Below are 23,366 nucleotides of genomic sequence, written 5' to 3' on the forward strand. Positions count from 1 at the left end.
TGCTGTAAAATAAGTGGAGTAGGAAGTAGGCACCACATAGACCAACACTGCTCTACTTGATTGACCCGAATGGGAAGATGCACAAATTACACTGTCTGTAAAGTTACACCATGCGCAATATCCCACGTTATAAAATTTCTATAGGTACTTATATGTGTATGAACTCTACCTGCATTACAAAAAGTTTCGAAGAATACACACCAAACTGTTAACAGGAATTACCTGGGAGAGGCAGGGGTGGTAAATTGGACTTCAAGTTTTAATGTAAATATTTTGTAATTTTGGTGTTTTTTTTGTTTGTTTGTTTGTTTTTATAAAGAGCCTGTTTCTCTTTACTAACTAAGGGAACAGCTGACAATCTTCAAGCCTTGTTCCCACAGGCACTCAAGAAGCTAGCTGGTGAGGAGGAAGATGGATGGAAGCTCCTGCGAGATAAAACTTGTTTTAATCTTCCAGGCTGCACGGCTGGAAGACTTTAAAGGGTAAGGATTCATATTTTATTGGAGAAAAGAGATAGACGTGAGGTCACATACTGCTTCTCTCCCTTACTACTTGTGTGATATTGGACAAGTTATTCAATTTTGCTGAGCCCCAGTTTCCTTATCTGTCAAGTGGGGATACTGTGTACTTTCAGCCATACTGTGAGGACAGAATGAGACGCTGCAGGTAGAGCACAAAGCAAGAGGCCACCTGACAGACGTCCTTCATTTTTTCCCCTTTCCAGAGAAAACCCAAGGAATAAATCTATAAGAAACATGGATACTTGGGGCACACTGTTCTTGGCTCTCCCAACCCACAGACAGCAAACTGAGAGGCTACATTCCCTGTCCTGCCACCACCCCAACCACAAAGAGACCATCGGGCTATTTTCCTTCAGTCTGAAAAACTTCTGAAAGTCCCCACCAGCATTTCTTGACGAGATCTCCAACTCCAGGGTCAGTCCCCTTTCTGCTCTCAGTTGAAAGTAGCTGTGGTGTATGTACACAATGGAACACTACTCAGCCATTAAAAAGAATGAAATAATACCATTTGCAGCAACATGGATGGACCCAGAGATGATCATACTAAGTGACATAAGTCAGACAGAGAAAAACAAATATTGTATGATGTTGCTTATATGTGGAATCTAAAAAAAAAGTACAAATTTCATTCACAAACCAGAAATAGATTTATGGACATAAAAACCGCAGTTACTGTGGGGGAAAGAGGGAGGGACAGATTAGGAGTTTGGGATTAATAGATACTATATATAGAACAGATGAACAACAAGGATCTACTGTTACAGCACAGGGAACTGAATTCACTTTCTTGTGATGTGCGGTAATGGAAAAGAATCTGAAAAAACAATGTATGTATATGTAAAAAAAAATAAATAAAATACAATTGTATTTTCTTTTCATTTCTTACTTTTAGACCCTCCCTCACGTGAAAAAGGATCTGAGGTTAGAGACAAATTAGTAAAATGTTTAAGTGATCCTTGATTTCCCCCTACTTTAGGCAGAGGGGAACAACATCTAAAGAGTCATGGGCTACCTCAGCCTGTTCTGGAAAAGGCTGGAACCTTCTGGTTTTCAGGGGCCTGGGAACACAGTGGAAAGGTGCCCTGTGCTGCGGGGGCGGCTCCCCACTGCCCTGGCATAGGCAGTGGGGTGTCTGGGCCGCTTGCAGACGGGGCCCAGCCACGTGGCAGGGTGGCCCCTCCACCAAGAAAGGCAGGACTGAGGCCCCCGCCCCCTCGGGCCCACGGCCGGGGCCAGATCCTCCTCCTTGCTGGGAAACTGAGTGAGACCGACTTGGTTTTAATGACGAGGCTGACCCCGCTGAGAAGTTTGAGACAAACAGGTAAGGCAAGGAAGGAACTTCTTCAGGGAGTGGGCCCAGGCCTCACGTTTCTGTTTTTCACAGGTTCCAGCCCAAGAGGGGCCACGGGGAGGGACGGAGCAGGTGCACAAGCACGGAGGGCGGGGTCGGCGTGGGCTGCTCTCCGGCCACCTCTGCAGGGTCGGACCCCACCCTCTGCAAACAGCTGGCCTGCTGGGAAAGGGCCAGTGCGGGGAGAGTTCCATCACAGTCTCGTTTGGGCTAAAGGGGGAGAAAAAGAGATGAAACAAAAAATAATGTTCCTAAGAACAAATGAAGTCGGGGGGTGGGGGTGGGGGCGCTTCATGTTTGCTTTTGTGAGAAAGGGGAAGGGACCCTTCACACCCTGGACATCTCTCCTGCTTTTCTCACTGCATTTACCCACTCACTTCGCATACATTTCTTAACCAAAGATCCTAATCAGATCTGGCTTAGAGAAAGAACCATTTTGTCAGGGAAGGCGGAAGTTGCGCTGATTCACGGGCCCACCTCTTGCTCCCAGCTGTTAGTCAAACGTCTGCTTCGAGCTTAGACTGGAGAGAGAAACGCGCTTTCTCGATTTCATTTCATCCAGGGCTGTGACGCCAGTGAAGGGCTTCGAGTCTAATTAGTAATTCGCCTTATTACCTCTTAAGATTTTAAACTCTGTGGATACTTCCTAGGGCTCTAATTTTTCTAATTTACTACCAGTGGTTTGCTTTTAATAAACCTTTATTTTTCAGACACCTGCTATTTCTTTTTTTTTTTAACATTTTTTATTGATTTATAATCATTTTACAATGTTGTGTCAAATTCCAGTGTTCAGCACAATTTTTCAGTCATACATGGACACATACACACTCATTGTCACATTTTTTTCTCTGTGAGCTACCATAATGCTTTGTGTATATTTCCCTGTGCTACACAGTATAATCTTGTTTATCTATTCTACATATGCCTGTCAGTATCTACAAATTTCGAACTCCCAGTCTGTCCCTTCCCACCCCCCGCCCCTTTGGTAACCACAAGTTTGTATTCTATGTCTGTGAGTCCGTTTCTGTTTTGTATTTATGTTTTTTTTTTGTTTTTGTTTTTTTTAGATTCCACATATGAGCGATCCCATATGGTATTTTTCTTTCTTTTTCTGGCTTCCTTCACTTAGAATGACATTCTCCAGGAGCATCCATGTTGCTGCAAATGGCGTTATGTTGTCATTTTTTTTTATAGCTGAGTAGTATTCCATTGTATAAATATACCACAGCTTCTTTATCCAGTCATCTGTCAAAGGATATTTAGGCTGTTTCCATGTCTTGGCTATTGTAAATAGTGCTGCTATGAACACTGGGGTGCAGGTGTCTGAAGTAGGGTTCCTTCTGGATATATGCCCAGGAGCGGGATTCCTGGGTCATACGGTAAGTCTATTCCTAGTCTTTTGAGGAATCTCCATACTGTTTTCCAAAGTGGCTGCACCAAACTGTATTCCCACCAGCAGTGTAGGAGGGTTCCCTTTTCTCCACAGCTTCTCCAGCATTTGTCATTTGTGGACTTTTGAATGATGGCCATTCTGACTGGTGTGAGGTGATACCTCATTGTAGTTTTGATCTGCATTTCTCTGATAATTAGTGATACTGAGCATTTTTTCATGTGCCTATTGATCATTTGTATTTCTTCCTTGGAGAATTGCTTGTTTAGGTCTTCTGCCCATTTTTGGATTGGGTTGTTTGTTTTTTTCTCCAGGGACATCCATGTTGCCATAAATGGCATTATCTTATTCTTTTTTATGGCTGAGTGGTATTCCATTGTATCTGTATACCACAATTTCTTTATCCAGTCATCTGTCAATGGACATTTAGGTTGCATCCATGTCTTGGCTATTGTAAATAGTGCCGCTATGAACACTGGGGTGCATGTACCTTTTGAATTAGAGTTTTGTCCAGATATATGCCCAGGAGTGGGATTGCTGGATCACAGGGTAAGTGTATTTTCAGTTTTTTAATTCACCTATGGTCAATTAATCTTCGACAAAGGAGGCAAGAATATACAATGGAGAAAAGACAGTCTCTTTGACAAGCGGTATTGGGAAAGCTGGACAGTCGCATGTAAATCAGTGAAGTTAGAACACTCCCTCACACCATACACAAAAATAAACTCAAAATGGCTTAAAGACTTAAACATAAGACAAGACACCATTCACCTCCTAGAAGAGAACATGGGTAAAACATTCTTTGATATAAATTGTAGCAATGTTCTTCTAGGGCAGTCTACCAAGGCAATAGAAATAAAAGCAAAAGTAAACAAATGGGACCTAATTAAACTTATAAGCTTTTGCACAGTAAGGAGATCATAAACAAATAAACTACAATGTTTAATTTGTTCCTTTCCTATAGCAGTTAATTCTTATGTATGTTATAAGCTGTAACACTCATAAAATCAACCTGTTCACATAGTATACACCACATTAACTTCACAATATCCTATGAATGTTTTCACTCCATTGGTGCATAGAAAGAACAAGTTAATTCCTTGTAGTTGCAATTGTCATATAAAATAACAGATTTTGATGTATATCAAAAAAACTGATAATCCTCTTAGGTGACTCCCAAAAACATTATAGACAATTTGTTTCAGTGCAATACAAATTACTCCATTAGAACATATGATTCTGGAGTTGTTTGCAATTAATATTAAGAATAAAAAGAGTTGTCACATAGCGACATTGTGTTACACAGAGAAGAATCTGAATACAACATTCAGATGCATTCTGTTCTTCACATGCTGAAATCACTTGGAAACTTTAACTCGCAGTGAAATTCCCAGATATTTGAAAAGGTTTTCTTTTTATTTTTCATCATCAAAACTCTAGGAAGTGTCCAAATTAAACTACAAAGTCAAATATAAAAATAGTCATCCTTTTGGTTAAAAGGAAAAGGACCTATACTAAGAACATTCAGAAGTTATTTCAATAAAATTCAGTTCAGAAACAATAATACCAAGCAACTCTTTTGTGCGAGGCAATGTGTTAAGTGTTTTTTTGGCGGGGATGCAGGGATGAAATAAGACATAGCTCTGGCTTGACAAGCCTAGAAACTAAAGTTGGGAAGAAAGGCATTCGTGTAGCTAAAAGGGAAACAGAAGAAAACAAGGCAAGAGAAAGTCACAAAGGCTTTTCGAACTTGACTGTGAAAATGAATCATCTAGGAATCTTATTAAAATACAAATTCTGATTTAATAGGTCTGGGGCCTAAGAGTTCACATTGCTAACAAAGGATAAGTAATGTTGATTTTACTTGTCCACATATAACACTCTGGGTAGCAAGTGTTTGAGGGATCCATTCTACCGGATCTTTCTGCAACAATAGAAATGTTCTAGATCAGAGCTATCCAATATAGTAGCCACTAGGCACTGTGACCACGGAAGACTAAGCAAGTAAGGAAGGACTAAGGAAGAATCAAATTTCTCTGCGTTTACTATTACAGTTCTCTTGCCCCATGCCTTCCCAGCCCTGTTAAGATCACTAATAAAAAATTATTTTTTAAAATATTTTCAACACCCAAGAAATGAGAAAATATCACTTATTTCTAGATTTTTGGATTATTCCTAGAATTTGAGACTTCCTTTTATATGTATTTAGTTACTGTCTTAGTCCATTTGTGCTGCTATAAATACCACACTCTAGGTAGCTTGTAAACAACCGAAATGTATTTCTCACTGTTCTGGAGGCAGGAAGTCCAAGATCAGGGTGCCAGCACAAGTTTTAGGGAGAGCACTCTTCTGGGTTGCAGCCTGCCAACTTCTCATCATATCCTCACATGGTGCAAGGAGCCACGGACCTCTGTGGGGTCCCTTTTGTAAAGGCACTAATCCATTCATGGGGGCTCCACCCTCTGGACCTAAGCACCTCTCAAAGGCACCTCCTAAGACTATCACCTTGGAGGTTAGGCTTCAACAAATGAGTCTGAGAGGAACATATTCAGGTTATAGCTGTTATATTTACTACTTCTTTAAATTTCCTTTAAATTTTTTAAATTATTTCCCTTAGAAGTGAAAGGAGAATTTGATTTTCTGAACCCTCATCCAAAATCTTCATCGGCAACTCCTCTGCATTTTTTAGATTTTTGTTCCTATGTGCCAAGGGCTAAGGCATCTTAAGTTACCGAACAATGAGTGATCAGGTCAATTAAATCAACTTATTGTTCAAAATGTTAAAAACAAATCCTTTCTTCAATCTGTTCCTATAAACTGCTCTTTGGAGTAAAAACCTGTATCTGTTCAGCTGTTCCTGAAAGAGAGGATTGACGATGAGCAAATAAAGCCAGATGGCATTTAAGGTGTCTTTCCCTTTTTGAGTTTGATGTACAAGATTTGACAAACTCTTTAAAAGCCCATTTCCCCAGTCTTGGGAAGTTGCGGTTGATGAGAGACAATAAGGAGGAAGGTAGAGGCACAAGTTGTGGCCTAGGGACAGAGTATTTGCTGACTCACTTTCCCACCACAAAGGCTGAAACCAAGGCTTTAATTTAACTCTTTTTCTGCACTCTCAAAGACACAAGAACTTCCATTCACAGAAGCCTATGATTACCGAAGTGGAGGAAGGAGTAGGGAAGAGAGGGTAGACTGTGTTCTGGTTTGGTCTACAGGGAACTATGAGAGGTAGAAACGTACCAGTGCTGAAATAAAGCCACTGGCCAAATTCATTTTTTTCTATTATGAGTAGTCTTAAGGGTTCCCTCCCACAACCTCCTTCTTGAATAAGACTTCTGGTACAGACAAGACAGTGTAGACTATTTTGTCCCCATAACTCCCTGCTAAGCATAAATATAAACCCTTGAAAAAAACCTAAGGGGCAGCAAAGAGAACTCTGAAATGCAGAATAAGGAAGGTGAACCGATTAGGGACCCCAGGGCTAAATGGTCTTGCATCCCCAGACCTAAAAGAAGGTCAGCCAAGCCCAGATTTCCCAGACCCCCAAACTAGTGCCAAGAATGTAGCCCTCAGACCAAATGGAGTACCACCACCACCACCACCACCACCAGGCTAGCCAGCAGCACTGGCAAGAGAGATGGACTGGGGGCTCCACGGACAGTACGTGGCCAGGGAAAGCACTCTCCTTACTCACCAGACCTAAGATTCCCTTCCTGCTATGAGAGACAGCAGACAGCTGGCAGCACCAGCAAAGGGAATCCTGCCACGAAACAAGCCCCACTTGGGAAGTGGTCTCCTTCCCTGCACTGCAGGGAGACAGGGAGGGGAAGGAGGGTCACAGCCCAGCAAGTGCCGGGAAGTGTGTTTGCTCTCACTGGCCAAAGAATTCCGCTTCCCACTCCCATCAGAGGGCTGGGAGGCCCTACCCAGGGGAACTCCTCCAACCCCTCAGGCAGAATCAGCAGGGGCCAGAGGGATCCCCAGTAGCCCCAGATAAACCAAGCCAACCAAAAGAGCACCACAAAGTCTCTGAAAATGTAACTGTCATTGGAGGCACAGCCTACAAAATTAGGACAGAATCTGTAGGCTAAGCCTAAATGGGATGACTGCCTGATAAAAGATTTAAATAGGACATTGAATCTCCTAATATCATAGCCAAAATGTCTAGGATACAATGAAAAATCACCCAGTATCACTAAAAACTAGGAAAATCACTACTTGATTGAGAAAAGAATCAACGGATACTAAACTAAGATGAATCAGATGTTAGAATTATTGACAAAGATTTTAGAACAGCCATCATAAAAATGTTTTGACACACAACTGCAAATTCTTTAGAACAAATGAAAGAAATAGAAATACATCAGCAAAGAACTAGAAGTTGTAAACCAGAACCAAATGGAAGTTACAAAACTAAAATATACAATAACAAGGGTAAACTGTGGGTTGAATATTAGAGTGGAGATGACAGAGGACAGATATCAAGGAACCTGAGGACAGATTAACAGAGTCTACTCAGTCTAAACAAGAGAGAGAAAATACACTTAAAAAAAAAAAAGAGTGGCAGAGACTGGGACAATAACAAAAAAGCCAACATTTATAAACATCAGTAAAGTCCCAGAAGGATAGGACAAAGGGAGGGAACTTAAAACAAGGGTTAGAATGTCCAAAGTTGGCAAAAATATAAACCCACAGAATCAAGAAACAGTATGAAACACAAAGAGGATAAACACAAAAAATCCACACCAAGACAAGACATTTCATAATTACATTTAAAGAACTGGAGCAAAAAGAAAAAAGAACAAAAAATCCTGACAGCATTCAGATAGAAATGACACATTACCATAAGGGAACACCAATTCAACTAAGGGCAAATTTCCCATCTAAAACCATGAAGGCCAGAAGGAAGTGGCATACTTTCCAAGTGCTGGGGGTGAGGGGTAGGGAGGGAGTGGGGAGAAGAACTGGTCATCTTCAAATTCTATATCCAGCAAAACTATCCTTCAGCAATGAAAGGAAAACAAAGACATACTCAGATAAAGGAAAAGTAAAAAACAAAATTGTTGTGAGCATCATTTACCTTTGAAAAAAATCGCTAAAAGAAGTTGTTCAAACAGAAAGAATGGTCAAACAAAGAATTTTGGAGCATCAGAAAAAAAAGGAGTAACAAAGGTAAAAGGAATATGGCTACTTACAACAGACAGTTCTTTTCATGGGTTTCATAAAACATATTAGATAATTGGAACAAACACTAAATACCACCTAATACTCAAGACAATGATATTTAAAAGTGGGAAGGTAAAGAGACCTGAATGGAAGTAAGGCTTCCATACTTCAAAGTGGTAAAATATTGGTATTTGTAGACAGTGGTAAGTCATTTGTATATTGTAACACCCAGAGCGTCCTTTAAAAAAACAATACAAAGAGATACTCAAAAACGCTGTAAATCAAGACGCTATCCTGAAAGCCCTAAATATCTACTTGGGATTCTGTATATTAGGTGGCTCATCTATTAGCCATCAACTATTTACTGAGTCAACTATTTACTGCTGTCCATTTAGCATGTCTCTTAGCTCCACCTATATCAAATCTCTGAAACCAAAGGGATTATAGGAAAATCGGCTGATACCCATCGCAGTACACCAGCCCAACACGCCTTCATTTCTTCCACATCAGGCAATGCCGTCCTATTCCAAGTCTGCGTTAAGTGGACAAAGATAATTTACCTTTGCGAAGTGCTAGGTTGTATATAAATGGTTTGGTACAGTAGACAAAAATATATTCAATACAAAAATATGTCTTCACTATAACTTTATAATTAAGGTAAAAAGGGCTTCTGTTTTCTTATCGGTAATATGTAAGGATTAAAAAGTCTACCAGCTTCCTTCAATCTCTTATGTTCTGTGACCAGAATGAGTTCTTTCTCCTAAACAGAATCAGATGTAATCACTCAACAAAGGCAGTCTAGCTTCGTGGTGAAGAGCTTGCGCTTTGCTGTCGGATGCACCTGGAGTAGAAAACGCCGTGGTGTGTGTATCTGCTGGCTGAGTGTCCTAGTTTAGCATCCTGGGCCTCAGTTTCTTCATTTGAAAAAAGATATGGTAATACTTTCCTTGCAGAATTGCTGTGAGAACCAAATGAAGTTACATACATCAAGCGCTTGGCATATAATAAGTATTCCATAGCAGAAACCTTATTGTCAGACGTAGACATAATTTTGGAAACAAAGTGAAGCATTCTAAGAGGTCAGATCAGTTAAGGGTTACGGCACAAAAATCCAAGTTCTTAAAGATGTTACCTCTGAAGCCAAAATTCTCCTGTGTTCATGTTTGAGACTCTGAATCACTTGCCAAGTGGCTGCAATGCTCGGTTACCCTCTGTCTCCATGTCAGCATAGTGGTAACACCTCCCACGCTTGGTGTAACATGTTCCATAAAATAGGGTAAAATTCTCTTTCACTTGTACACTGACACTGGTGATATTTTTAAAAAATGCTTATTTCAAGCCATTGTGTACTTTCTTTGAGAGAAAACCGAGTAAAGATGTGTAATCATTAAAAATAGCACCTCCATAATTTCAGCCTGTACTAGAAATGCAAGCTTATCTTCTCTTTTTTAATATCAACCCCAAAGATGCTGAATTGTCACCTCAAAAATAATCTAATAAAAGCACACATTCCAGTCATTCTGTGGTAGAATTTTTTTCATATTTAAGTATTTTCCTTGGATTTGACTCACAGCCATTAGAGTTGATAACCAGTTATCGAAGCACTTTAAAAACAGCTAGTTTTCTTCAAGGCCTCTTCTAGAACAAGGCTTCTTAAATTAAAATCATTTCTATGTAAAAATATAAATATATTTAGCAAATATAAAATATAATGGCTACATCATATAATATGTAAGTAAGACCCAAGTTTCTATAGTGATATGCGATACACTTTAAGGGGCCAACCTACGGATAACCCAAGAAAGTTTCTGAAAATTATGGTATGAGGAAATCCTTCATTGATGCAACATGGACTTGGAGTAAGATTTTAATTTTATAATTTAAAAAAATTAAAATCAAGAATAAACCTTCTATGAATGTCTATGCAGTTTCTGTTATTAAGTGTAGATACCTAATCACAAAAGCTAACGTGTTTGAAAATATTAAAAATGCATTTATATCACTTTAATAAAAAGGAGAAAAGGGTAACACTGTATAAGAAGAGATTAAATCTTATTCAAGAATTTGATGGCAGTGATGTCACAGACAATAAATGTTCTTGATAACCTACTGTCCAGTGAACAGCATCACAAAACCATCCCAGGAGGGGTGGAGAGAAAGCAAGACTAACGGACAATGGAGGGGGACAACCGAGAATGATTCCTTAGAGACACAGCAGGCTCCCAAGGTACTGAGGTTCTAATCCCCTTACCACTGCGGAAAGGAGGTGGGTAAGGTTCCTTCCAGGCCTCCAACGGAACAGGCTCTTTGGTGGAAGAGAACGCAGAGATGTATAAAGCAAGTACCACACAACCGCCTAGAAGGAAATACACCTGTTACCTGTAAAGGAGATCAATCAGACTGACCTCAGACTCTTCGAAATCAGAGTCCAGTAAAGAAACATCTGTAAGGGTTTGTAGGAAACATTTTGATTCACTAATCTATATTCTCTCCCATCCTTCACATGTCAGGACAACAGAAAGATAAAGGACGTGTGACTGTCTGTGTGATGGGGCTATACAGGTAACCAGCTTTTTTCTTTCTTTTTCAATATTCCCCAGTGTATCTGTATTGATCCTATATTATCTTACCACAGGAGAAATTAAATATCATCAATGATAATTTAGGGATTAAAGGAGAACGAGGAACAAGGACCACAGAAAGAGGGATGGCTGCTGTTCAAATAGTTGAGATTTCTGACTTACATCGGGTTAATCATTGTAAAATTTTCGTACCAAAAAAAGACCTTCTTAAAACACACGCACACACCACACATCACGCTCACACACCCACTTTCTGATTTCAGAATGGATTCATAAAAGAATTATAGTAGACGAAGGCTAAGCTCTTTTCCAATCCAAATAGTTCAGCCTCCCATCTATTATTCCTTGTTTATTTGTTCTTGGGAAACAACTCATCAATGTGTTTTTCTTATTTTCTTTTTTTCCCCTTGGGCTTATTTTACGAACATTTTCCATTTAAACTAGGAATTAAAGTGCCATTAATTTTAAATATTTTATTAAAAAATTTAGAGATAGTAACCAAATTTTAAATATTTCTCTTTTAAAGTATTTAAGGCATTATTTTAAATGATTTTACAATGATTTATTAATTCTTAGTAAAATATTAAGATTATTATTTATTTTTACTATTAAATTTACTGTGAAAACACCTTATAATAGTTTAATTTTAACTGTTAAAAATCTCAAAATAGGAAACTCCTATATAAATGAATGCCCCATCACATCATAACTTTGAAAGAAACCCGGGGGAAAATAGAAAATAAAATAATAACCTAGGAGGTTAGGCACATTTTAGTAGCTGCACTGAACAGAGCATTCTAGTCTCTGAGAGAGAAACTCATGAGGCACAGGGGTTAACTAGCCGTTGTAAAGAAATGCCTTTTTCTCTGTGGAATGAGAAACACCCTGACATGTGCACAACCTCCCAGGAAGCCCGATAAATTCAGACACAGCTCCTAAGGGTGGTGGGAAGGCCACAGCGCTGGGAGGACCCTGCTGAAGCAAAGGACAGGTATGCCCAGCGTCCCCTTAGGGCAGCTGGTGTACTCCATGCACAGGAAAAGTTCAGTGGGATTTTGAGTTTCCATTTCAGAAGGGACAAGAGAACGATGGACTGGACATCAGAGTGGTAAAGAGCTCTATGATCTTGACCCCTTTCGGTGGCCTCCCCATGTTCCTGTTCTCTTCTGTTTCTCAACCGAGATTGGAATTAAACACTTAATAGTACACAAAAGGGCTGGGTGCTTGTCTAATGGCCAGCAAGAAAGCAGAAAGGCCAAGGAGACACTAGCTCAGTCTACAGAAAACCTCAGAGGCAGAAAACCCCGAGTGTGAGAGGAAGTGGACAGACAGGTGCAAAGCCATCTGGGTCACCCAGGACTGGGGAAGGGAGGGAGGAAAGAACAAAGCAATGCAGAAAGAAAACAGCTAAATCACAGGTTTTAAATGAGAACAGAAGAAGGAAAGAAAAACACAATGTCTTTCCAAACACACCCACTTTGACCACCCATAAGGCCAGGCCTCTTGGCTGGGACCTTCTGCCTCATGGAGGTTTGGAGAACTTCACATCACAGAACCCTGGACCTTGGAAACTTGGAAGCTGCCAAGAATCCACCTCCCTCAAAAGCCATTCTGACCTCTTTACAGACGCAAATGTCTGATCCCAGACTGAGGTATGTATCGAAAACTTTGAAAGAGGAAAACTCTTGTTTTTAAAAGACAGTTTACCAAAAAAAAAAAAAAAAAAAAAGAGAGAGAGAGAGAGAGAGAATTAACAGAGGTCAATGACTAAAGAGTTCTCATTTAATTATTTTTCTTTCTGCAAGCAAAGAGAGAAGGGGCAAGACTTAACGAGCTTCTCTGGTCATAATAAAACCCGTTTTCAGACACGTGTCATTCAGGCAGCACTGTCACGGAGCTAGTGTTTGGATGTTCAGGCTTTTGTCAGCTGCAGACACAGGCATGGCCTAAATCTGAACCAAATATTATAATATAGCCATGTGTCTCTTGCTGAAGACAGCGTCTGAACACCACAGATTTTTCATCACTCAAGGACCATGCCCAGAGAGAAGGGCCAGAGAGTCCGGTCCAAATGTCACCAGGACACTGTCCTTCCTTCAACCTCCAGATGAGACTGGCCCCTTTTCGTTCACAGGGTGCTAAGCTTGCCCCCTCTTGGGACTGCCCCAGCTAGTCAAAGGGTTGACCTCAACTGGACTGAGCAACTGGTCAAACTTGGGAAGGTCAGATTTCCAGCCACAAGAAGGTCTTGGCACAGGAGCAAGGACTCCATGGCAGAGCATTCTGCATTAACTCGTCAACACAATGTGTAAAATAGGGTTGGCTGTCCTGTTTTCAATGAGGAATGTGAAGTCGAATTTAATTGACTTGTCAAGTTACCATTCAAGCTGAAGTCTGTGTTCAAATCCAGATATTCCATTGTATTGCCATACCCGGAAGTTCATCTGGTGTAACAGGTACTATCCATCTGTCTACCTACCTACCTACCTTTATGGAAATGAAATGTTGAACTATCTGAATCCAAGGCAATTTTCCACCAGACCATGCAACATGGGAGGCACAGACTTTTCGAGCAGCCATTACACTATGTACAGGTTTGCAAAGGCAGTATTATCATGAATACAAGTCAGTCCTAGCGCCAAATCAGAAAGGACCATCCTGAGAGAAATGAAAATTAGCACCAATTTGTCGTTACACCCACACATGTATACATATTTGATTCTAAAAAGTCTAAGTCAAAGCTTTACAAAAGTATTGATGAAAGGTGTTACATATATATATATATATATATATATATATATATATATATATATATATATTTAAGTATATTTATTTTTAGTTTTAGACATTACAAACCCACGTAATAAGCAGACTAGACCAGCAGATACAGGCAAGAAACAATAGCCTGTTTTGAATGAAACAAAGTAAGTGAAGGGGATTATGGGAAGTACGTCTCAAGACCAGGCTGCAGTATGACTTTGGATGGATGAGAATATTAGAGTGAGAAATTCTGGCTCTCCTTCTTAGGCAGTGGGGATGTTGAATTTAAATTACTGATTGGGAAGATCAAAGTGACTCTTGCAGGCTATAGAGGAAGGGTGAGACGCTGAAAGCAGAGAATGGTTATGAAGTGCAGCTGGGTACCTGTTAACATTCCTCCACAGGAAGGCTGGTTGTTGTTAGCCGGTATTAACAGGACATGTCCACGCTTGACCAATATCGCTGCCTTTTATCTTTGGCAGGAGATGAGGAACAAAAAGCAGTTCTTCGCTGCTTTTCTCCCCTGGTTCCTGCCCACAAAGGATGCTATCATCTCAAAAGGCACAAGCTCCACACCCAAGAACTTACAAACTCGCAGCCCGTGCTGGATTCTAAACATACCTCCCTTGGTCTTCTTATGTAGCTGCCTGCCTAACTTTTGCACTGTTTTGTCACTGAGTACACAAATGTCTTTCATAAACGTGCTTCTACCAAATGCCTACAACAGTCCTGGTTGAGAGAATAACTCACGGTTTCTCTCCTTCCCGGACTGTACCTGAGATACTGACGTGGAAGATGCCTAGAGAGCGTGAATACAGAAGTCTTCTCTCTTTCTACTTCTTTCCTCGTGAAAGACTCAAAAGGAAGCTGGCTTTATTTTGCTTGCTGGCGTGCTGCTTCTGAGTTTCACTTCTCTTCTCCTTAAAAAAAGATGCTTTACCTCTTCAGCTAAGTCAAGGGCTAATCTCAGCCTCAAAAATGGAATCCATCCTTAGTTCTAACCGCCTGGCTTACATAGGCACGTGGGTGAAACAAATTTCTCAAGTTAAAAATAAAAGTCTGAATTCAGTGATTGAAATAAGGGCCCCTTTGTGCCAACCGCACTGATGTGCAGCATGTGAGTCATATGTTTAAGGCACAGACTCTGTCCTCAAGGATCCTTTAGACTGTTTTTAAACTCTATAGAACTGTATTCTTATACTACTAGGTTTAAGAACTTAGTTTTCCTTCACTTCATTACAAAATATTTCTATTGCTGTTTTGTGATCATGAGAGTTCTACACAATGTAGAACACCTGAAAATGAAATATAGAATAAAATTTACAATTCCATCTTTGAAATCAGCACACCTATGTGTACACACATGTACACGCACACACATACATGTACATACACATACATACAACCACACACATATCTTTGTACACATTTTTTCCCTCAGAATTCCCAGAAGTAAAGAGACATAAAAGGATATGAATAAAGTCTCTAGATATAGATTTTAGCTTATTTTCTAAACTTATTATCATGAAAACTGAAATAGAAACTGACATCCCTAAGAAGAGAAATTGAACAAGTGTGCCTTCCTTTACCTCCCCTCGCTTACTTCTGAGTATCTGTCAAAATAATAATTTATTAAATTATCAATTATCGAACCATGGTAACAACATGAATGACCAACAGTAAACAGGCAAGTATATAATGAAGTTACCCTATGGAAAAATAGTGGGCAGATTTTAAATATTAAAGATAAAGGAAGCGGTATCAAGAGTGATACCAATTTCACAGCACGACTGTACACATTTGTACACACGCAGACACACACAGTAGCTACTGAGGCATTTGCCACATGCCCCGCCCTGTGTGCTAAGCTCAGCACGCGTCCTTTCTCATGTAGTTCTTTCAGTAACCTCAGGAGATAGGCACTCCTGCTGTCTCTGTCTTACAAATGAGGAAATTCAGGTTCAGAAAGCTCAAGAAGCTTTTCTGGGCAACACAGCTAAGAAATGGTGGAGCTGGGATCCGAGTCCAGACCTGAATCCCTCCAGAGGCCTTTGTTCTGAGCCACAAGGCTACACTGCAATAGGAAAACACACTCAGGATGGAAATACGTCCAAATGGTGGTGGTCAAATGCAGGGTGGCTTTTTATTCTCAAATGTTTGTCCTTTATAAAACACTGACACTGGATGTGATTTACTTTGCTAGGAAATAATAAATCAGGAATAAATCAGTGCAGAGTAAAATATCACATACAGCCCTTGTGACTCAGGGCCACGCATCCTGGATCCCTCGCTCCATAGAACATCACTATTATTACGAGATCCTTCACTTGGCCACGGTTCTCGTTCTCCTTTCCTAGCAGCTCAGGTGGTGCAGCCTTCTAATGAAGCAGGTGTCTTCTTAAGCCCCTTAGATTTTCTCTGGAGAATGTTAATTGCCACCCTCCACCTCTCATCCCCACCAAAAAAAAAAACCTCCACTGACTCCAAACATTCTGTACTTCTCTCAAAATGTTAAAATAACAGAGGTCCAGATGTTATCAGGAAACCTAGTCTGAAAGACAAAACCTTGAAAAAAGAACTATAATATAATATGCATGGTGAATTGCATAATTCATTCTTCTAATTAAGGTAAAATAAAGATTCTCAAAGGCTGCTGAGAGAAGACAGAGAGCGGAATTCCTAGCATTGTGCCTGTTTATTTTTAATGCTTAACAACTTCACAGTTGGAAGATAAAACAGCTCCTTTACAAAACATAATCCAAGGTATGGAAAATAAAATCGTAAAATTTTCTTCAGCTTCTGCAGTGCAAGACAGTAGGTTTTTTGAAGTCTATGAAATACTATAATGAACTTCACTCTAGGATGAATCAACCAATGTATTAGGAAGTCAAGCCCCACAGAAATGCTTTCGCTGAACTGATCTCTGGCAGTAAAGAACCAGCCTTCATGAAGAAATGTTATAAAGAAAATAGGCCTTATGGTTCTGCATGTGCTGAACGCTGTGGGCTGTCCCACGTGGGCTGTCCCATCACACCGTGGCAGACATGTCCATCACAGACAAAGACCCATAAAAGAGGGCTCTTTGCACTCAGTCCTCCTAAGAGTTACTTCTCCTGATTTTACCTTATGGCCACACATCACGAATCTAATTGTGTTTACGTCTGCGTTAATTGCTAGAAAGTATATCCTTACTTGACTCCATGTCCCTGTTTACATTTATTTTTTCCTTCCCCTCCTTTTTCTTACTTTTAATTCGACTTTGTCCTCTGAACTCGCTGCATCTTTTTAAGCTGTCTTAAATCCTTTTCTTTTGATGCAAGGTTAAGTATAAAGAAACACAGGCACGTGCTCTGTATATATCTGTAAGGCTGTTTAATACTGCTGTTTGGACATAAAAATCACCCAACATGCATGGAATCAGCATGTTTCCTACAAACCAGAAAGGAGAAAATAGATTTTCATTTCTATTTTAACAGTGAGATCCAGCCTAAGGTCTGTCCCAGGCCATTCAGCAGACACTCAGATTACAACATGACCCCAACACAGTTCTTGGCTTATCTGCGGGGTCACAATTACATCATGATGATGGGTTTCAGGACCACTGTGCTCAGGAAGTAAGTGGTCAGGATTATAAGACTTCGGCTGTCCTTGAGGTGAGTGGACAAAGGGACTTGTCAGGTTGGAGATGTGACATTTCAAAAACAAACAGACTGGATGTTGGAAGTGTGAGTGAAGGAATGAGGCAAGAGATAGGAGAATCAGGAAAGAGCAACGTCTCGGAGGCCAACGGAAGAGAAAAATTCAAGACGCATGTGTTAAATGATATATTCTTTGAGGAAAGAAATATTTATGGGGCAAATATTTTTTTAATGTAGATTCAAATATATAATATTCCATCCTTTAGTCTTCCATCTAGTAACATTAATGCCTTTTAAAAGGATGCTTTCCTAAGTCAATTTTTCTTCCAACTGTGCTCATATTGGAATGCATGGCACATGGATTGTGGACACACTCCCGAAGAGTCACAGTCTTGTATAGTCCCCTCCCCTCGTGTGTGGGAAGAACCTATAAATTGCTTCTAACAGAATATAGCAAATGGTTATGCATCCTTTCCTTGACTTGGTTCTGTGATACGGCAACGGTGAAGGGATTTTACATATGTAGTTAAATCGACTTTACATTGATCAAAACGGAATTTATCCTGGGTCAGCTGGACCTAATCAAGTAAGCTCTTTTATTAAGGAAGAGGCCAGAGAACTGGAAGCTGGAGAGAATGTCCCTCTCCATCGCTGACTTTGAAGAAGCAAGTGGCCGTGATTCTACAGCCACAGGGAAATGAATTCTGCCAACCAGCGGAGGGATTTGGAAATACACCCTTCCCTGGTCTGGCCTCCAGATGAGAAGGGCGCCAAGTCAATAGGTTGACTGCACCCTGGTGAAACCTTTAGAGAACCTGCTAAGGTGCACCTGGAATTCTGACCCGTAGAAGCCGTGTAACAGTAAATGGATGTTTTACCAGTAAGCGAGGTAACCCGTTATGCAGCATAGGAAGCTAACACAACATCTAAAGATAGTCATTTTGCATGGGAATTGCCTTATAATAGCAACAGAAAGAAAATGGAATGAAAATTTCAGACTCTTTTGAGTTTTTATCATTTATATTCTTTTTTCTGTAGCCTTAATGTTTATTTTTTAACCACTTGATTGAGATACGACTGACATCACACTTTTTTTTAACTGAAGTATAGTTAATTTACAATGTTGTGTTAGTTTCAAGTGGACAGCAAAGTGATTCAGTTATATTTTCCAGATTCTTTTCCGTTATAGGTTATGACAAGACATTGAAACTAGTTCCCTGTGTTATACAGGAGGTCCTTGTTGTTTATCTATTTTATATATACTAGTGTATATATGCTAATCCCAAACTCCTAATTTATCCGTCCCCCACTTTCCCCCTTGGTAAATGTAAGTGTGTTTTCTATGCATCAGACTCTCTTAACTGCTCACATGATACTTAGTAGCCAAGCTCTTCCACCTTAAATGTTCCAGATGCTTAAAGCTGCTGCCATCAGGCCCCTGATGCTTGGCTGGAGGACCACCACGCTCTGTCTCTGTGGGGGTTCAGTGCTTGCTTGCCCAAAGAAACTTGTCTCTAGAAGGCCAGGAAGTTTAGCTTGCTAGCCTGCAACTTCCCCAAGTTCCTGGTAAGCCAAGAGAGAACCAAGCTACATCTTTACATTGTTACAGGGATTCAGCACACATGCGTCAGTGCCTTCGGCCTCGAAACTATGAGACCATCTGTTCTCCTCTCACCTTCTATTTGGGCATGAAAAGCACGAAACAAGGATGGGAGCCAGCAAACTCCCTACAGACCAGAAAGGAGCCAAGCTTTCATTTCCATTTTGACACTGAGATCAAAACACAGTCTTGGGCCAGGCTGTTGAGCTGAGACTTGGTTCCATAATAGCACGTTCTTTCTGCTGTGTGCAAAATTATACACTGATGATGTATTTCCATGCCACCGTGCCCAGAAAGTGGTTAGGCAACAGTGACTCTAGCATGGGTGAAAGGGTTAGGCATGTGAACATTTGGAAAAAAAGGAGAATGGGGGAAGGGAAAGTCTTTCTTTCTGAAGCACTTTTCTGTCCATTGCAAACCGAACTTAAAAATGCTGGTATTAAATTTTCTGAGAGATGAATACAATGTTTTTGACACGCAGTTCAACTAAGATCACGAGGCATTTTCTCTTTGGGAATTATTTCTAACAGAGTGTTGGCAATATTTTTTTTTCCAAACTGTTTTGATTCTTATACACTGATTAACACTACTCTAACACTTAAATGTACTAGACAGCAGAAACAGCAAATTTTCATTTGCTTAGAAAAATCAAAGAATAACAATCATCTTTCCTTTTCTTTTCCTTTTTTCCCCTTCCTTTCCCTCCTTTCCTTCTCATTTTTAACATTTTAAATATTAAAGGAAGCAACAAAGTGAAGAAGAGTACTGCCACTGAAATGACAAATCCAAAGTTAGGATGTGAGTTCCAGCAAATGTTGAATTATCTTCAGCAATTCACTTAATCTCTTGAGCCTCAGTTATATCATCTTTAAAATGGGCAAAATGTCACACACAAAGTATGTACCTATTACGTCAGGAAAATCTTAAAATCATATGTCTATTCAGACACTTTAGTTTCATAAACCAAACAGTGTATGAATGTAAGGTGTTTTCTTCATTTTAATACTGATGTTCTTTCTCATCAACTGGCAAAAGACAGACACTACATTTTAAAAATGAGCAGTTATTTTATTCCTAACAAAAATGAAAATACTTGAAAGTAAATTTTATAGTTGCTGTCAGAAAATAAATGTTACATGTTACGATTTTTTAAGTGCTTTAATAACATTTATTAATGTCAGGCATTGTACTAAGGGGCACATTTTATTTCATTTTCTCATTTTTCATACAAAGTAAGACCTATTATTATCTCCATTTTATAGATGAGGAATCTGAAGTTTCAGGAAATTAAGCAATCAGTGGTAAACCTAGGACGCAAAAGCCAGCCAAATAATTCAGAGCCCACAATGAACCACTCGGCTGCTTCAGATACATTTTCTGGGTTGGCATGCCAAGAACAGGGACAGTGAGAAGTGGCCTGGGCAGGTCTTTGTTGCTAAAAGGCAGAGGGCCGCCCTGGTGAGTGGGCAGGTCTGGTGCGGAGGGCTCTGCCCACCCACCGCACAGGGTGACCGCCACAGACAGACACCTCAAGATAAGGTGCCTCACTGGCACCCCACTTGAGCAGCCTGCAGTGGAAATGAAGCTCCCTGGAGTTGTGAACTGAAGTCCTGTAAGGTTTCAAACACAGTGATCACTCCCACAGCCAGATACCAAACCCTACGAGGACCCCCGGGGCCGCCTCAAGGTCTGCGTGGGTCAGGCAGTTAGCTACAGAGACAGCAGCTGCTTGATGGAGACTAGGTGGAGAATGGCTCTGGGTAAAGGAGAAGCAAACTAGAGCAGTTAGAACCAATAAATAAATACAAACAGGAACTAGAGAACAAGAGAAGTCAAGGAGCCACAAGGAAAAACAAAACTGAAGTAAATCCAGAAAGCAGGAATACAGCCAGGTTCTGGTTCCCAAACTGCCCTGAGGCACCTTAGGGTTCCAGTTAATTTAAAAGAACACAGCCGGATATTATATAAAATTTACATGTATGTAATTCACATATAACTTACATGTATATAATTTATTTATATGTAAAAGTGTATTTATATTTATATATGTATATATAAAGGGGAGGGAAACTGGCATCCGACATACTAACTTGAAGTAGTTCACAGTTTCAACATTAGATGGCATTACATTCCTTCCTGTGACATCATGTCTTTGCAGTCTGTCTGCTATGATAAAAATCAAATATTGACTAAGTCAGTGTGGAACAGGAAATGAGGCTGGCAGTGCCCAATCTGAGTTCAGGTTCTGAGATGCTGTGCAGTGCCCAGCAAAGCACACACATCCCCCAGTCATGGCTGTAAAGTGATTCTCTTCCTTTCAGTGTATGTGTGTTTGCTTTGTTTTGCAAAATGGCTACTAATTCATGAGGACCTATCTACTTATTAACCGCTTAATAGATGAAACCCTGTTAGGTATCTCTTTCAGCCCAAAAGCATCGTGAAATAATTGAGACAATAAGGGTACTGGGGAATTCAGGGAACTTCTGCATTAGGGATTAAAGCTGTCGAGGGAAGACAGAAGAGTGGGGGATCTCAGAAGTAAGTTGTGTATCTGTTTTCGGACTCATTCAGGATCCCGTGACATGGCATCACCACCCAGTCCAAGGAAAACCTGTCCCACTGAATCCCGGAAGCACGATGGGCTGCCCCTTCTTCTCACAACAGAATGAAGATTTACAACCGTGAGGATTAATCCAGGGACTTGAGGCTTCATCACAGCAATATGACCATTCAATGAAAACACCACGTTATGTATTTCATAACAGTATCTACCAAGTACTTACATGCCTGGCATCTTATATAATAATCTTACTTAATCTTTTGAGGTTTCTTGCTGTTTCTGCCTGGCCTCTCATTATACAGACAAGGAAATTGAAGCTTGGAGCAACTGAATACATTGCCCCAGTTGATTCTGCTGGTGTGCAGTGGGGCCAGGATTAGAATCCAGGCAGTTGGCACTTCAGAGATGACACTGTTAACCTCTGTACTATATTGTTCAGCTGTTAGGCCTTTAAGATTTCTAAAAAAATATACTTTAGATTTTTTTTTACACAGAACAAAGTACTTCCAAGTAGTACCTATATTTAAATGGGACTAAATGCATTTCTATTTTTGTTTACTCTTAGTTTCTAAATTCCGGAAAAGTTTCCACCTCTTTTCTAGGTTTGCTAATACTCATTCTCAGGAACAGAAATACTGTAAATGGTTACAACATGACACCATTGGGGGGGAGGGGAAGCTACCCAATATTAGCATGAACAAAGTAACTCTCATTCCCTTGTGGTAAGAGTTTAAATTGGTACAAACTTTCTGAAGAGCATTAAACAATAGTTCATCAAGATTCATGAAGTCTCAGTGAAGAAAGCAGAGATTCATATTAGATAATATTTATCAAAATGTTATTTATGATAGCAGAAAAAGAGTAAGAGATAAAAGCCAGATGTCCAGTGATTACAATATGCCGTCACTTGGATGTACTGAACTTTGTGTGGGAAACTCATGTTTTCAAAGATTACTTAACGGCATGGTATGGTAACATGCACAGGATACTCTAAAAAAATCATGCACAAGGTCCGGGGTTCAATCCCCAGTGCTTCCATCAACCAATCAATCAATCCATAAATAAATGAACAAATAAACCTAATTACCTCCCCCCCCAAAACAAACAGAAATCATACAACAGAATTGTATTTTACCATACAATTTCAACTGTAAAATATTAATCAGAACCAAGGATTGGAAAGAAACAGCATATTCATTTTAATTTTTTTTTCTCTGAATGGTTTAGATTTGTAAACTTTCTTTATTTTTATTTCCTAATTTAAAAAATTTCTTCATTTTGCCTTTCCTTCCCTTCAATAAACATGAGTTACTTTGGTCAGTAAGATTATTATTAAAATAGGATTCGGTACCTAAGGGGGTAATTGCAGTCTAACAGATGTATCTTTCTTCCAACATCGCCTCGTGACACTCAACTCAGAAAAGTCATTTACATAAACCTTTCCTGTTACACTACTCATATGATTCTCTCTCTTCTCTAAATCCCTGTACAGCTTTATCTGAGCTTCTTTTGGGGTGTTTCTGTCACCTCTTGCCTTTTATAATAATCATCTATGGACATGTGGCATCTTTCCTACTAGACCACAGGCCTGAGGATGGCAGGGCCATATTTGCTTTGCAACTGGATCTGCCTTACGTCTCACTCCCATTCTACCCCGTAATTTAGCCGTATCTGTAAATGAGCAAGGATTATACATTTTGGTAACTGTTGTCCCAACACACAAGAGGCAAAAGATGTCACTTGAACTGAACTGGTTTGCACACAGATGCAGTGTTCTTTACGGCACCAAAGGGAGAGA

At 40.0% G+C, this 23,366-nt stretch overlaps 1 protein-coding gene across 6 annotated transcripts in view; it reads right to left on the minus strand.

The window, feature by feature from the left end:
- The window catches only part of LPAR1 (lysophosphatidic acid receptor 1), a 134,341-nt gene that overhangs the window by 15,055 nt on the left and 95,920 nt on the right, over positions 1–23,366 (minus strand). The window lies entirely within an intron of this gene.

The sequence above is a fragment of the Camelus bactrianus genome, chromosome 4, assembly GCF_048773025.1.
Source record: "Camelus bactrianus isolate YW-2024 breed Bactrian camel chromosome 4, ASM4877302v1, whole genome shotgun sequence".
Classification (NCBI taxonomy): Eukaryota; Metazoa; Chordata; class Mammalia; order Artiodactyla; family Camelidae; genus Camelus; species Camelus bactrianus.